Source organism: Scyliorhinus torazame, chromosome 14, assembly GCF_047496885.1.
Source record: "Scyliorhinus torazame isolate Kashiwa2021f chromosome 14, sScyTor2.1, whole genome shotgun sequence".
Lineage (NCBI taxonomy): Eukaryota > Metazoa > Chordata > Chondrichthyes > Carcharhiniformes > Scyliorhinidae > Scyliorhinus > Scyliorhinus torazame.
The window spans coordinates 220334474-220351216 of record NC_092720.1 but is presented as its reverse complement, the minus strand read 5'-3'; the positions used below and the strand labels follow the sequence as shown (position 1 = coordinate 220351216).

General features: G+C 58.8%; 1 protein-coding gene across 1 annotated transcript in view; it reads right to left on the bottom strand.

Annotated features, from left to right (window-relative positions):
* Positions 1-16743, bottom strand: part of LOC140389177 (uncharacterized) — a 91104-nt gene that overhangs the window by 12674 nt on the left and 61687 nt on the right.

The window sequence follows — 16743 nt, the reverse complement described above, 5'->3', positions numbered from 1 at the left end:
GAGACCAAAACTGCTCACAATACTCCAGGTGTGGTCTCACCAAGGCCCTGTATAACTGCAGTGACACATCCCTACTTCTGAACTCCAATCCTCTCACAATGAAGGCCAACAAACCATTCACCTTCCTAATTGCTTGCTGCAGCTGCCGCTCCACTTTGATTGGCTGGTGTACAAGGACCCAGATCCCTTTGTACATCCACACTTCCCAATACATCACCATTTAAATAATCCTCTTCCTTTCTGTTTTTCACACCGCAGTGAATAACTTCACATTTAGCCACGTTATCCTGCATCTGCCATGTGTTTGTCCACTCACTCAACTTGTCTCAATCACCTTGAAGCCTCCTTGCATCCTCCTCACAACTCACAGTTCCACCCAGTTTTGTGTCATCCATAAACTTGGAAATGTTACATTTGGTTCCCTCATCCAGGTTGTGTTTATATATCGTGAACAGCTGGGGCCCAAACACTGACCCCTGTGGTACCTCACTAGTCACTGCCTGCCACTCGGAAAAAGATCCATTGATTCCCACTCTGTTTCCTGTCTGTCACCAATTCCTGATCCACGTACATTCCCACAATCCCATGTGCTTTAATTTTTGCCAACTAACCTCTCGTGAAGGACCAAATCAAAATCCTTCTGAAAATCCAAATATACCACATCGACTGGTTCTCCCTTATCTATTCTACTAGTTACATCCTGAAAACACTCCAGTGGATTATTGAAGCACTTCGTAAGCCTATGTTGGCTTTGTCCAATCCTGTTAATGCTTTCCAAATCTTATGTTATTACATCTTTTATAATTGACTCGAGAATCTTCCCCACTCCTGGGGCGTCATTCTCCGACCCCCCGCCGGGTTGGAGAATCGCCGGGGGCTGCCGTGAATCCCGCCCCCGCCAGTTGCCGAAGTCTCCGGCACCGGATATTCGGCGGGGGCGGGAATCGGGCCGCGCCGGTTGGCGGGCACCCCCGCTCGAGTCTCTGGCCCAGATGGGCCGAAGTCCCGCCGATAAATTGCCTGTCCCGCCGGCGTGGATTAAACCACCTTTTGAACGGCGGGACAAGGCGGCGTGGGCGGGCTCCGGGGTCCTGGGGGGGGTGCGGGGCGATCTGACCCCGGGGGGTGCCCCCACGGTGGCCTGGCCCGCGATCGGGGCCCACCGATCCGCGGGCGGGCCTGTGCCGTGGGGGCACTCTTTCCCTTCCGCCTCCGCCACGGTCTCCACCATGGCGGAGGTGGAAGAGACTCCCTCCACTGCGCATGTGTGGGAAACTGTCAGCGGCCGCTGACGCTCCCGCGCATACGCCGCCCCGAGATGTCATTTAGGCGCCAGCTGGCGGGGTAACAAAGGCCATTTCCGCCAGCTGGCGGGCGGAAATTCCTCTGGCGCCGGCCTAGCCCCTCAATGTTGGGGCTCGGCCCCCAAAGATGCGGAGAATCCGCACCTTTGGGGCGGCGCGATGCCCGTCTGATTGGCGCCGTTTTGGGCGCCAGTCGGCGGACATCACGCCGTTTCGGGAGAATTTCGCCCCAGGTGTCAGACTAACTGTAATTCTCCCTTTTTTCGCTCCCTCCCTTTTTAATCAGTGGGGTTATATTTGCCACCCTCCATCTGCAGGAACTGCTCCAGGGTCTATAGAATTTTGGAGATGGTCACCAATGTGTCCAACATTTCCAGAGCCACTTCCTTTAATAATCTGGGACGGAGATTTGTCAGCCTTTAACTCCATTCATTTCCCAGCACCATTATCTTACTGATACTGATTTCCTTCAATTCCACCCTCTCACTGGACCCTTACATTTCTGGGTAATTATGTGTGCCCTCTTTCCTGAATGCCCCCAATGGGCAGCACGGTAGCCTTGTGGATAGCACAATTGCTTCACAGCTCCAGGGTCCCAGGTTCGATTCCGGCTTGGGTCACTGTCTGTGCGGAGTCTGTACATCCTCCCCGTGTGTGCGTGGGTTTCCTCCGGGTGCTCCGGTTTCCTCCCACAGTCCAAAGATGTGCAGGTTAGGTGGATTGGCCATGCTAAATTGCCCTTAGTGTCCAAAATTGCCCTTAGTGTTGGGTGGGGTTACTGGGTTATGGGGATAGGGTGGCGGTGTTGACCTTGGGTAGGGTGCTCTTTCCAAGAGCCGGTGCAGACTCAATGGGCCGAATGGCCTCCTTCTGCACTGTAAATTCTATGATTCTATGATTCTATGGAGCTCCCCAGAGGACCTGCCCCTGACACTGGCCCCTGTTAAAGGAGAGAGACTCAGGGCTGGATTCTCCGGACGCCGAAATCACGTTCGGCCGGAGAATCACAGTTCCCGACCAAATCAGCGGCGGTATCGCTTTCTCATTGCTCCGCCCCCTCCAAAGCGTACTCTCCGAGTCCGCCCGCCACGTATCGACGGCCTCAGGACATTGCCTGAGGCCCACCCACCGATGATCTGCCCCCGACCGGCCAAGTTCCCGAAGGCGACGGTCACGCGTGGTCTCATCCGTCGGGAACTCGGCGTGGCGGCTACAGACTCAGTCCAGCTCCGCCACAGACAGGGGAGAGCTGATCCACGGGCAGGGGGGGACTTTATGAGGGTCTGGCGAGGCCGCTGCAGGCTGCCGCCACGCGCATGCGCGGCCATGGATCCGGCAATTCTCCGGCGGTATCGGCAGCTAGAGCCGGGTGCTCTACGCTGCGTTCATGCTCGCCCCCAGCAAAACGGGGAATCGGCGGCCATTTTACGCCCTTTTTGCTGGCGCAAAATGCCGGCGTGGGGACATTGCCCCAGAATCAGAGAATCCAGCCCTCACAGTCTGGGCCCCGTTCCTGTCACCAGCGGTTACCAGCAGCAATTCTCTGCTGGTGGGAACACTTTGCCTCCGGAACGGAGAATCACGGGCAGTGTGCCGGGGCTGGTTTAGCACGGTGGGCTAAGACAGTGGCTTGTAATGCAGAACCAGACCAGCAGCACGGGTTCAATTCCCGTTCCAGCCTCCACGAACAGGCGCCAGAATGTGGCGACTAGGGGCTTTTCACAGTAACTTCATTGTAGCCTACTTGTGACAATAAGCGATTAGTATTATTATATCCCCCATAATCCCCCCTCCCCCATGTCCCCATATCCCCCCTCCCCCATATCCCCATAATCCCCCCTCCCCATATCCCCCATATCCCCCCTCCCCCATATCCCCCCTCCCCATATCCCCCTCCCCATATCCCCCTCCCCCATATTCCCCCTCCCCATATCCCCCATATCCCCCTCCCCCATATCCCCATATCCCCCTCCCCATATCCCCCCTCCCCCATATCCCCATATCCCACCCTCCCCCATATCCTCCCTCCCCCATATCCCCCATATCCCCCTCCCCACATCCCCCCTCCCCCATATTACCCCTCCCCCACATCCCCCATATCCCCCCTCTCCCATATCCCCCATAATCCCCCCTCCCCCATATCCCCCCCATATCCCCATTCCCCCATATCCCCCTCCCCCATCTCCCCCCTCCCCATGTCCCCCTCCCCCTATTCCCCCTCCCCATATCCCCCTCCCCCATATCCCCATAACCCCCCCTCCCCATATCCCCCCTCCCCCATATCCCCCATAATCCCCCCTCCCCCATATCCCCCATATCCCCCCACCCCATATCCCCCCTCCCCCATATCCCCCCTCCCCCATATCCCCCCTCCCCCATATCCCCATATCTCCCCCATATCCCCCCTCCCCCATATCCCCCATATCCCCCCTCCCCCATATTCCCCCTCCCCCATATCCCCCATAATCCCCCCATATCCCCCTCCCCCATATCCCCCATAATCCCCCCTCCCCATATCCCCCATATCCCCCCTCCCCCATATCCCCCTCCCCACATATCCCCCTCCGAATATCCCCCCTCCCCATATCCCCCCTCCCCATATCCCCCCTCCCCCATATCCCCCCTCCCCCATATCCCTCATAATCCCCCCTCCCCATATCCCCCATATCCCCCCTCCCCCATATCCCCCATAATTTCCACTCCTCCATATCCCCCATATCCCCCCTCCCCCATATCCCCCCTCCCCCTTATCCCCCATATCCCCCCTCCCCCATATCCCCAAGTGAATCCAGCCCAACCTTAACCTCTGCAATGCACGCGCAACCGGTGGCGTGCCTTCATATACCTGCCTAACGCTGTTGCCTTTTACCCCTGCCACACCCCCCCCCCCCACAACAATAGGGAGCATGTGAGGACTGGTGGAGGCCCCGCTGATGAGAGGCCACTGACTGAACACGAGGAAAGGGCCCTGGAACTGGCTGGCGGACCTGACGACCGGGAGGTTGCTGATGCAGAGGTCGGGGGCGTACTAGCAAGTGAGCCACCGACAGCCCATCCCCATATCCCCCCTCCCCTATATCCCCCTCCCCCGTATCACCTGATCACTGCCTGATGTCTAACCATGCATGCTTCATTGTGTATCGCAGGACCAAACGTCCAGGCACCCATCCCCGCAGATGCAGACCGCCCGCAGGATGCCCCTCGGAGGCCACGGGAGACGGAGAGACCCGGACCCTCCAGCATGCGACGCCCGGAGGATGCCCCTCGGAGGCCACGGGAGACGGAGAGACCCGGACCCTCCAGCATGCGACCCCTGCAGGATGCCCCTCGGAGGCCACGGGAGACGGAGAGACCCGGACCCTCCAGCATGCGACGCCCGCAGAATGCCCCTCGCACACCACGGGAGACGGAGAGACCTGGAGCAACAGGGAGAAGACACCCCGTCACGTGCGGGAGCGACCACCCAGCGACGAGGGGGGCAGCCACAGGCCCCCGTCATATCCGAGCCAGGACACTACTACCCAGGACACCACTACTCAGGACACCACTACCCAGGACACCCCTACCCGGGACACCACTACCCGGGACACCACTACCCGGGACAGCACTGCCCAAGACACCCCTACCCAGGACACCACTACCCAGGAAGACAAAATACCGGACAGTGACTCAGAGTGGATGGGTGGAGACGAACCCCCACCCCAAAGTGCCATGGACTCAGAGTGGGACGAAGAGCACGACACAAAGCCACTGCTGTCACCAACACTCTCCACCATCGCAGAAACACTCACCTCGGTTGGGCACTTTAGTGATGAGGCGCCTGGTACACTCACTGGTGCGCACAACACAGCCGTCCCGGTACAGCACGTGGAGGTAGGAGCAGCAGAGGGGCCGGGCGGTTGGAGGGCAGCCCAGCCCAAGCGAACATCTGCCGCCCAGATGGATCCCGGGTTCCTGGAGTTACCACACCCACACATAGATCCGATGCAACCACCGACCCGGAGACGAGCGAAGAGGGTGACGGGCGGCTTGCGGCGGCTGCAGTCGCAGGTGGAGGAGTCCACCCGCGTCCAGGAGCTTGGAGTGGTGCCGGTCATGCGTGCCACCCAAGCTGACACCGCACGGGTGGCGTCCGCGGTGGAGGCAATGGGTGCGACGGTGTCAGACATGGGGAACGGTTTGCGAGGCCTGGGGCTTTCCGTGCAGGCGGCGTCTGTGGCCCAGGAAATGGCTGCCCTCTCACAGGAGGCCATGAGCCAGTGCCAACGCCAGATGGCAGAGGCGCTCAACGCCATAGCCCAGTCTCTGCAGGCCATGGCCCAGTCTCAGCAGGCCATGGCCCAGTCTCAGCAGGCCATGGCCCAGTCTCTGCGGGCCATCGCTGAGGGCATCGGCGCCAGTGGCCATGTGCGAGCCGGCGTCGCACTGTCACAGACAGAGTTTGCCAACCCCCTGGGCTCCATGGCTGCAAACCTGCAGACCCCTGTCGATACCAGCACGGGCCTCCAGGACTGGCAGCGCCAGATGTCGGGGGGGCGTCGGATGGCCAGTCCGTTCGCATCCCCCACCCATATAGAGGCCTGGGGGCCATCGGGCACCCCGAGGCAGGAGGAGGTGGTGTGGTCCGTCCTGGCTCCCCCTGTAGGGGAGGTCCCGGTACACCGCGACACTTCGAACTCCCCCCCTTCCGTCCCAGGTGCATCGGGTGGGCAACGGGCAGGACAGTCTGGCGGCTCGCCATCCCAGTCGCCCGGGCCGCAGCCTGGCCCATCTAGGCCAGGACGCCCCAGGAAACGGCCGCCAAAGGGATCCAGTGTCAGAGGGCAGGAATCACAGGAGTCCACCTCCAGTTCTGCTGTACCGTCTGGGGAACCACGTAGACGTAGTCAAAGGGCCCGTAAGGCCAAACAATTAGACACTGAGTAAGTTGGCACAGGTGAAGGGCACAGATGAGTTTTAGGGGCTAGGGCACGTGCATGAACTCGTTTGGTTATTAAAGTCAATGTTACACCTACAGAAGCTGCCTTTGTGCTCTGTCCAAAGCGTGCGGGGGTGTCATGTACGTTGAGTGCAAGTGTGTGTGTGAGGGGTGGTCTTACCTCAGCCCCAGGTGAGTCTGCCCCCTTCCCCCTGGGTCGCCATCAACATCCCCCGGGCAGAGGACGGGACCGTGCGCTGCAGTGTCACAGCCGCATGCAGGGATGGTCCGGGTGGATGGTGGTACTGTGGCCATGGGTCAGACATAGTCCAACGATGTAGAGCCAGGAGCTCACCGCAGGACGGGTTGTCATCATCCTCCATGGCCTGCAATAGACACGCGTCCACCCGCAACTGTGTGAGCCCGGCCCGTTGTGCCGCAGGTGGATCGGCAATGGGGGGGGGTGTGCATGCGGGTGGGGTGGGTGGGGTTGGGGAGGGGGGTGAGGGTGCTGGGTGGGTGGATGGGTGTGGGGTGTGGGTGGTCGACTGTTGCCATGGTGTGCGGTCTGTGGCCATACTACCCGATTCCCACGCCCATCTAGTCAGTGAAGCGGGCGGCTATCAGTCTGTCCCGTGCCCGCTGGGCCAGCCGCTAACGGTGGACAGCCACCCGCCTGTGTCTACCCCGTCTGCCCTGACCATTACCCCCATCCCCCTCATCTGGGGAGGACTGCGCCTCTTCCTGCTGCTCCTCCACTCCGCCCTCCTCTGCCTGCGGCACATCGCCCCTCTGTTGGGCTATGTTGTGCAGGACGCAGCACACCACAATGATGCGGCCGACCCTATCTGACCGATACTGGAGGGCGCCCCCAGAGAGGTCCAGGCACCTGAAACGCATCTTCAGCACGCCAAAGCACCTTTCTATCACTCCCCTTGTCGCTACATGGGCATCATTGTAACGGTTCTCCGCCTCATTGCGTGGCCTCCGTATAGGCGTCATCAGCCACGATCGCAATGGGTAGCCCCTGTCGCCCAGCAACCAGCCCCTCAGCCGGGGATGGCGTCCCTCGTACATGCCGGGGATGGATGACCGCGACAACACGTATGAGTCGTATACACTGCCCAGGTAACGGGCGCAGACATGCAGGATCATCATGCGGTGGTCGCAGACCACCTGTATGTTCATCGAATAGGTCCCCTTCCTATTGGTGAACAAGGCCGTGTTATCTGCATGTGGCCGCACGGCGACGTGCATCCCATCGATCGCGCCCTGGACCATGGGGAACCCGGCCACGGCAGAGAAGCCCACGGCCCGGGCATCTTGGCTGGCCCGGTCCACGGGGAAGCGGATGTAGCGGTGCGCCATGGCATATAGGGCATCTGTCACTGCCCGGATGCACCGATGTCTGCGATATGCCGGACAGGTCCCCACTCGGTGCCTGGAATGACCCCGTTGCAAAAAAGTTCAGAGCCACCATAACCTTGACGGACACGGGGAAAGGGTGTCCCCCGCCAGTGCCACGCGGTGACAGGTGTGCCAGCAGGTGGCAGATGTGTGCCACGGTTTCCCGCCTCATCCGGAGTCTCCTCCTGCATTCCCGGTCCGTGAGGTCCTGGTATGACTGCCGGGGCCGGTACACACGGAGCGCCCTCGGGTGCCTCCGTTGCCGTGGGGCCGCGACGTCCTCCTCCCCCTCCTCGTCCTGTCGGTCAGGTGTCCCTCCAGCCTGGGCGGCTGCCGCCTGTCCTTCTGCGGCAGCCTGCGCCGCCTCTCTGGCACGCTCCTCCTCCTCCTCCTCCTCCTCCTCCTCATCCAGGGCAACATAGACATGAGCGGCTGCCACCACGGCGGCCAACATCGCTGGGTGATCGGAAAACATAACGGCCTGGTGGGGGGGGGAGGGGAACGACGACATGTCATCATTGCCCATATCCCCTCCTCCCCCCAGCCAGGTGGCATGGACCGCATGGGTCCAACTGTTGGAGGCTGGCAGCTGGCCAGGTTGACCAACACACTTGCCCTCGCATCCCCCTCCCCGGCACGGACCCCCCCCCACATCCCCCTCCCCGGCATAGGACCCCCCCCCATCCACCTCCCCGGAATGGACCCCCCCCAACCTCCACCCCGGCACGGACACCCCCCCCCAACCTCCACCCCAGCACGGACCCCCCATCCCCCTCCCCGGCACGGACCCCCCCCCCCCCAACCTCCACCCCGGCACGGACTCCCCCCCCCCCAACCTCCACCCCGGCACGGACCCCTCCCATCCCCCTCCCCGGCACGGACCCCCCATCCCCCTCCCAGGCACGGACCCCCCCCCCAACCTCCACCCCGGCACGGACCCCCCATCCCCCTCCCCGGCACGGACCCCTCCCATCCCCCTCCCCGGCGCGGACACCCCCCATCCCCCTCCCCGGCACGGACCCCCCCCATCCCCCTCCCCCGTACGGACCCCCCCATCCTCCTCCCCGGCACGGACCCCCCCCCATCCCCCTCCCCGGCACAGACCCCCCCATCCCCCTCCCGGCACGGACCCCCCCCCCCATCCCCCTCCCCGGCACGGACCACCCCCATCCCCCTCCCCCGCACGGACCCCCCCATCCTCCTCCCCGGCATGGACCCCCCCACCCCCCTCCCCGGCACAGACCCCCCCATCCCCCTCCCGGCACGGGCCCCCCCCATCCCCCTCCCCGGCACGGACCCCCCCCATCCCCCTCCCCGGCACGGACACCCCCCAACCTCCACCCCGGCACGGACCCCCCATCCCCCTCCCCGGCACGGACCCCCCCCCAACCTCCACCCCGGCACGGACCCCCCATCCCTCTCCCCGGCACGGACCCCCCATCCCCCTCCCCGGCACGGACCCCCCACCCCCAACCTCCACCCCGGCACGGACCCACCCCCCCAACCTCCACCCCAGCACGGACCCCCATCCCCCTCCCCAGCACGGACCCCCCTCCAACCTCCACCCCGTCACGGACCCCCCCCAACCTCCACCCCGGCACGGACCCCCCATCCCCCTCCCCGGCACGGACCCCCCCCCCAACCTCCACCCCGGCACGGACCCCCCCCCAACCTCCACCACGGCACGGACCCCCCATCCCCCTCCCCGGCACGGACCCCCCCCCCAACCTCCACCCCGGCACGGACCCCCTCCCGGCACTCCCCCGGAGCCCAGCCTACTCTAACCACCCCACCCCACCCGACGCACACACACACACACAACCCGAGACACACCTCTCCTCACGCATTCAGACTGCAGCCACGCCATCGCCTGCCCAGAGCCAACCCCCCAGGCCGTCACTCACCTCCACGCTGGTCGGCGTGAACCTGGAGCACAGGGTCACGCCGATGAAAAGGAGGTTTAATTTACGTCGACGTGAACGGTCATCACGTCGACGGGACTTCGGCCCATCCGGAAGGGAATATATCAGCAGGCCGAAAATCGGCTGCCTTGCGCAGACCCGTGACATTCTCCGACGGCAGCGGCGACATTAACGCCCCGCCGACTTTTCTCCCTTCGGAGACTTCGGCAACCGGCGGGGGCGGGATTCACGGCGGCCAACGGCCATTCTCCGACCCTCTGGGGGGTCGGAGAATGTCGCCCCAGATGAGTGGAGTTAGGGTAAATGAATAGATTTAATAAAATAGGGTTGGAGCTCAAACCCTTTTCACAGCAGTGAACCTTGTGCACACCGCAGGGTTGAGATCAGCAAGATACCTCCAGCAAGGCCTTGGTTGTTTCTGTCAGAGCAGATAGTCTCCAGCTAGGAGGAGATAATGGTCCTTCTTCTGAGCGAAGGCTTAATTATAAACCTCTGTCGACGACATGGGGTTTTTAACCAATGTTCTGTGTGCTGACTAACTGTACAAACACAGTGTGTATCTGTGACCTGGGAGTGGGCTGTATTAGAGGAGGGTGCTGCTTCCGAGGTTTCTCTGGGGTAGTCGACTCCATGTTTGATTCATGAATAAACCATTGCAACCTGTCCCAGGGTCTCCTGTGGTTAGATGGGAGACGTCCACCACAACAGTAGGATTAGTTTTGAGTTGCTGTCACAGAGCCAGCACACATAATGGACTCCTCATTTGTTATTAAGTTTCACTTGGGTCTGTGGAGTGGGAGGCGAGTCAATAGGATCCACAGCACTAACCTGATAACCGAATCCATCACTGGGAAAAGCTGGTGTGATGGATGGAGGGATTCTCACTGGGCAGTCATGGTGTCGTGCGCTGATGCTGGGTCTATGATGCATTGTGGCGACCCTGGGTGGGAGTTTCCGTTGCCCGACGCTGATATCAAAATCAGCGATTGGGCGGAGACGCCTGCATTGACGCACCATCGGAAGGCCCTCCCCTGATGCTCCGCCCCCGATGGGCCGAGTTCCCCACCGCGCGGGGGACGTGTAGTCTCAGCGGTTGGGAACCCGGAGTGGGGGCTGCGGACTGTGACCAGCGGTGCCACAGTCGGCCGGGAGGCATGCTGCTGGCTGGGGGGGGGCTTCCACGAGGGCTAGGGGGGACTGCCGGGGGTGGCCATGGGGTAGCCATGGGGGCAGTATTTGGCAGGTTGTTCCGCGCACGGCTGGCGGGGCCGTATCGGCAGCTAAAGCTGGTCGTCGCCATGCGCCTGCGCGTCACGGACCCGGCCATTCCTCCGCCGTTTGTGTCGTGGGAGCCGGGAGTTTCACCCGCCGCGGCTGCTGGCCCTGCACCGGTCCCAGGATCGGTGAGGATTGGGCGCCGATTTTGGCGTCGAAAACGCCACGGTTTCCATGCCGCCGTCGGCACTTAGCCACAAAATGGGAGAATCCAGCCCGAAGTGTTGACGCCGCGGAGAATCTGTGGACTTTTACGACAGAAAAAGCGGCGCCGCCCCTGGACCAATTCGGCTTCCATTCAGGGCCGAGCACCGGGGCCTCGTGGAACACAATTATTCCAATGAAAAACGGTGCGGGATTCGACACTCGGGAGGCTGACAAGCTGCAGCCACACATACACATTACACTCCCCACACATACTTACTCCAGACAAAACCATGGCACTGGTTGTGCTGGAGTGTGCCCAGACAGCTGATGGGTCATTTGGGGCCAGAGGGCACTCAGGGGGGGGTGCCCTGGGGGGACACCTATGCGACCCCTGGCACCAGGTTCAAAGTGGGCAGTCAGCGGTTGGAGCAGCTACGTGGCGGCCTTGCCGGCTGCGGCAATGGTGTCCTGTGCCCGCCCACCCCAACCCTACAGCCCATCTCCTAGCCACCCCCTAGTACTCCCCCCGGCCCTGGCAGAAGGCCCCAGCCAGCAACCTGTCAGTAACCTATGGTGATGATGGACATATTCCGTACCCCTCTCTCTCCCTCAGCAGCCACGATGCCGGTTTCACCATTTTTAAAAGCACAAGTGAACCACTCGGCCCATCAGAGACGGAGAATTGCTGGAGGGTACCGGGTCTGGACAATCGCGGAGGTGCTGGAGGGTTCCGGGTCTGGGGAATCGCGGAGGTGCTGGAGGATACCGGGTCTGGAGAATCGCGGAGGTGCTGGAGGGTACCGGGTCTGGAGAATCGCGGAGGTGCTGGAGGGTACCGGGTCTGGACAATCGCGGAGGTGCTGGAGGGTACCGGGTCTGGAGAATTGCGGAGGTGCTGGAGGGTACCGGGTCTGGAGAATCGCGGAGGTGCTGGAGGGTACCGGGTCTGGACAATCGCGGAGGTGCTGGAGGGTACCGGGTCTGGACAATCGCGGAGGTGCTGGAGGGTACCGGGTCTGGAGAATCGCGGAGGTGCTGGAGGGTACCGGGTCTGGAGAATCGCGGAGGTGCTGGAGGGTACCGGGTCGGTCCCGCTAATGATATGCAAACGGTGCCTACTCTGCGTGCGGAGTGAAATGCATTGACGCCATTTATGAGGTGACGGAGAATCACGATTTGGCGTCAAATCGGCGGCTGCCGCGATTTTGGCGTTGGAAGCTATTCTCCGCCCAATCGCATTTCACCATTTCGGCGGCAGCTAAGGGAGAATCCCTCCCCCCGCTGTATGATCACTGATCTAGAATCCTTGACACTGAAACTGGATCCTCTTTGTGAATTCAACTGAACGCTGAAGTGAAGAAATGGACACTGGGTCTCATGGATGACCCACGTCCCCGTCCCCCCGACCCCCTCTCCAGGAGAGGGAGGTACCATTTAAAGGTTAATTGTTGTCATGTTTACAATTTGATTAAGAATTGCCGAGTTTGCAAATAACAAAAAATAGGTGGGAAGGCAAGTGTTGAGGATGACACAAAGAGTCTACACAGGGACAGAGGCAGGTATGGGAGTGGGCAAAAACTTGGCAGATAGAATATAATGTAGGAAAATGTTTTGGTGGGAAGAATAAAGGAGCTGAATATTATTTAAATGGAGAGAGGCTGCAGAAAGCTGCAGCACTGAGGGATTGGGGGGGTCCTCGTGAATAAATCACAAAAAACAACGTGCAAGTTCAGCAGGTACTGGGGAAGGCAAATGGAATGTGGATCCTTATTTCAAAGGGAATGGAGGAGAAAAATAGGGAAATCTTGCTAAAACTGTACAAGGCAGTACGAGTTAGACATCACCTCGAATTGCTGTGAACAGTTTTGGTCCCCTTATCTAAGGAAAGAGACACTGGCATTGGAGGCAGTGCAGAGAAGGTTCACCAGGTTGATCCCGGGTATGGGGGGATTTTTTTATGAGGAGAGGTTGAGTAGGTTGGGCCTGTACCCATTGGAGTTTAGAAGAATAAAAGGTGACCTGATTGAGACAGAGAGGAATCTCAGGCAGCTGGACAGGGGAGATGCTGAGAGGATGTTTCCCCTGATAGAATAATAATAATCTTTATTATTGTCACAAGTAGGCTTACATTAACATTGCAATGAGTTACTGTGAAAATCCCCTAGTCGCCACATCTCGACGCGTCTTCGGGTTCACTGAGGGAGAATTCAGAATGTCCAAATTACCTAACAGCACGTCTTTCAGGACTTGTGGGAGGAAACCGGAGCACCCGGAGGAAACCCACATAGAGACAGGAGAACGAGCAGACTCCGCACAAGCAGTGACCCAAGCCGGGAATCGAACCTGGGACCCGGGCGCTGTGAAGCAGGAGCGCTAACCACTGTGCTACCATGCTCCCTGTGTGTGAGAGACTAGGAACAGAGGGTACCATCTCAGAGTAAGGAGTGGCCCATTGAAGACAGAGATGATGACGAATTTTGGGCGGGAATCTCCAACCCTCCACGTCGGAATCACGCCCGGTGCGGGGGCGGAGAATAGCCGTTCACGCCGGCAACCCGGCCGATGGCGCATCCGCGATTCTCCGCGGACCCGCCAGTCGCATGCGTGCGGTTGACGTGGCGCCAGTCGGGGGCTGTTGGAAGAGGCCCCTGCGGCGATTCTCCACGGAACTCCCGTCGGCGCGGTATTCATGTGGTACCACCCGGTGGGAGCTGGGACCCGCGGTCATGGTGGGGGGGGGGGAATCTGACTCCAGGGAGGGACTCAGCGGTGGCCAGGCCCGCGATCGGGGGCCACCGATTGGTGGGCCATCGCGATCTGTGGGGGACCTACTTTCCTCCGCGCGGGCCTGCTGTATGGCTCCGCCATGTCGGCGGCGCCCAAGCCGAGGTGGGCCGCCGTGCACATTCGCGGACCCGCTTGCGGCCGCTATGCGCCTGCGCGGACGCGCGGTCTGGCTAGCAGGGCCCCGCCGGCGGCCAGAGCTGCTGGACACAGGCCGGGGCTCTGCTAGCCCCCTGGAAAATGGAGAATCACCCCGTCCGGAGTGATTCTCGCCCGTTTTCCGGCGGGCTTGGGGACTTTGTCCCCAGAAGGGAGATTCCCGCCCTTCTTCTCTCAGAGAGGAGTGAATCTGTGGAATTTTTTCCCGCAGAGAGCTGTAGAGGCTGGGTCGTTAAGCATGTTCACGGCTGAGATAGACAGATTTTTAATCAGCGAGGGAATCGGATTTGACTGGATTTGTTGAATTTGTTTTATTGTCACGTGTACCAAGTTACAGTGAAAAGTATTGTTCTGCGTACAGTCCAGTCCAGAATCAAGGATTTTGGAGCTAAGGCGGGATAATGGAGTGGAGGATTATATCAGATCAGCCATGACCTCATTGAATAGCGGAGCAGACTCGATGAGCCTAATGGCCAATTCTGCCTCATGGTCTTATTATGGCCTAACTTTGGGGTTGCATTTCCATGGAGGGATCTCTGGACTGTATTAAGTGGGAACCTACAGTGACCCCGGAGAAATGATTGTGGTAAAATGGCCAATATACAATTGGATACTTTAACTGAACCACAGTCAGAACGACAGAAAGGCCTGAATGGAATTCAAACAGCCAAGTTTGAATGTGCAGGACAGAGACAAACAGCTGGAGCAAAGAGAACATAGAACATAGAACATTACAGCGCAGTACAGGCCCTTCGGCCCTCAATGTTGCGCCAACCTGTGAAACCACTCTAAAGCCCAGCTACACTATTCCCTTATCGTCCATATGTCTATCTAATGACCATTTGAATGCCCTTAGTGTTGGCGAGTCCACTACTGTTGCAAGCAGGGCATTCCACACCCTTACTACTCTCTGAGTAAAGAACCTACCTCTGACATCTGTCCTATATCTATCGCCCCTCAATTTAAAGCTATGTCCCCTTGTGCTAGACATCACCATCCAAGGAAAAAGGCTCTCACTGTCCACCCTATCCAATCCTCTGATCATCTTGTATGCCTCAATTAAGTCACCTCTTAACCTTCTTCTCTCTAACGAAAACAGTCTCAAGTCCCTCAGCCTTTCCTCATAAGATCTTCCCTCCATACCAGGCAACATTCTGGTAAATCTCCTCTGCACCTTTTCCAATGCTTCCACATCCTTCCTATAATGCGGCGACCAGAATTGCACGCAATACTCCAAATGCTGGAGAAATTGCTGGAAAATTTAAGCAGGTCTGGCAGCATCTGTAGGGAAAGAAAAGAGCTAACGTTCCGAGTCCAGGTGACCCTTTGTCAAAGCTAACAGACAGAGAAAGTGGGAAATATTGATACTGTGGAGTGAGAATGAAAGATGAGTCATAATCCCAGAAACCCAGGGAAACGGGGTGCTAATAGCCACAGAAACCAAGGGGAAAGAGTGTTAATGGCAGTCCCCGGAGAGAACAAAAGGTGTGAAAGGCCAAACAGCAGAGAAACTAACATCAGAGGGTAAACTGTGGCAGATGTAGATGTGGGGGAGGGGAAGGGGGAAACAAAGGGGAGAAAGGGTAAGGAAAGGTGGATAAGATGGGGGGGGGGGGGGGTGGGAAATATATATAAAGAAAGACAAGAAAGAAAGAAAAGGTAAAAGACAATTCAAATGAAATAGAGTGAAAACAGGGATCGAGGTAGAGTAGAACTAATCATCAGAAGTTGTTGAATTCGATGCTGAGACCGGAAGGCTGTCGCGTGCCTAACCGGAAGATGAGATGTTGTTCCTCCAGTTTGCGTTGAGCATCACTGGAACATTGCAGCAGGCCAAGAACAGACATGTGGGCATAGGAGCAGGGTCTTGTGTTAAAATGGCAAGCAACGGGAAGGTCAGGGGCCTGAATACGTACAGCTGGGGCAAGCCTGGGCTTGTTCTATAAACAGGAGATCGGAAGACAATCGGCCCCATTCAAATAGATCGATTGTTGTGCATTGCCCAGATGAAGCCAGATGTTCTGGCATTTAGGTTTCCCACTGTTACCTTATATGGAACAAGGTTACATGCGGACAATGCACCTGAAGATGTACCGGTGGGGGGAGCGGGGGGGGGGGGGGGGGGGGGCGGGGGGTGGTTGGTCTGGTTTCCCACAGACATGCAATCGGTAACTCCATCGGATATTGCAACCGCCACCCAGTGACCTCATTGGCTGAGGGCCAGAGAAACTTCTGGAAGAACGCGAAGAGGGAGAAAAGATGGTGACGCCCTGGGACCCTCCCCAGCTCAGAATTGACGCAGAGTAAGGGGAGAAAACTCAACAGCGGACCAGAGAATGGATGGAAGAGGCGTACGAGACCTGCCTTCGCAGACAAGGGCCCTGAGATGACTGAGACTCAGAGAATTGGACCCGCAGCTCAATCGAGTTCATCGGCACGGTAGTATTAGAATCTTGGGCAGTTTATAGTTGGGAGAATAACTATTTTATTGTTTTTGTGAATAAATGTGGGTTGAATTGTAAACCTGTGTTTCTCCTGTGTTCATCTTGCAAATAAGGGCATCTGGTTAAAACGTTTGGATAATAAACTGGTCGACATGTCTGATAATTTACAAACAACTTGGTGTCAACAGACCCGACAGGATTTCCACTGCTCGTCCACCGAGGTTACAGCTAATTCTGGACACCGCACTTTGGGAAGGATGTCAAGGCTGAAGGGATTGTTCAAGGGGAGATTTCCCAGAATGGGACCAGGGATGAGGGTCTTCAGTTATGTGGAGTGGCTCCCAAAGTGACAATTGAGAGGATCATGGTGGATTTAAAGGGAA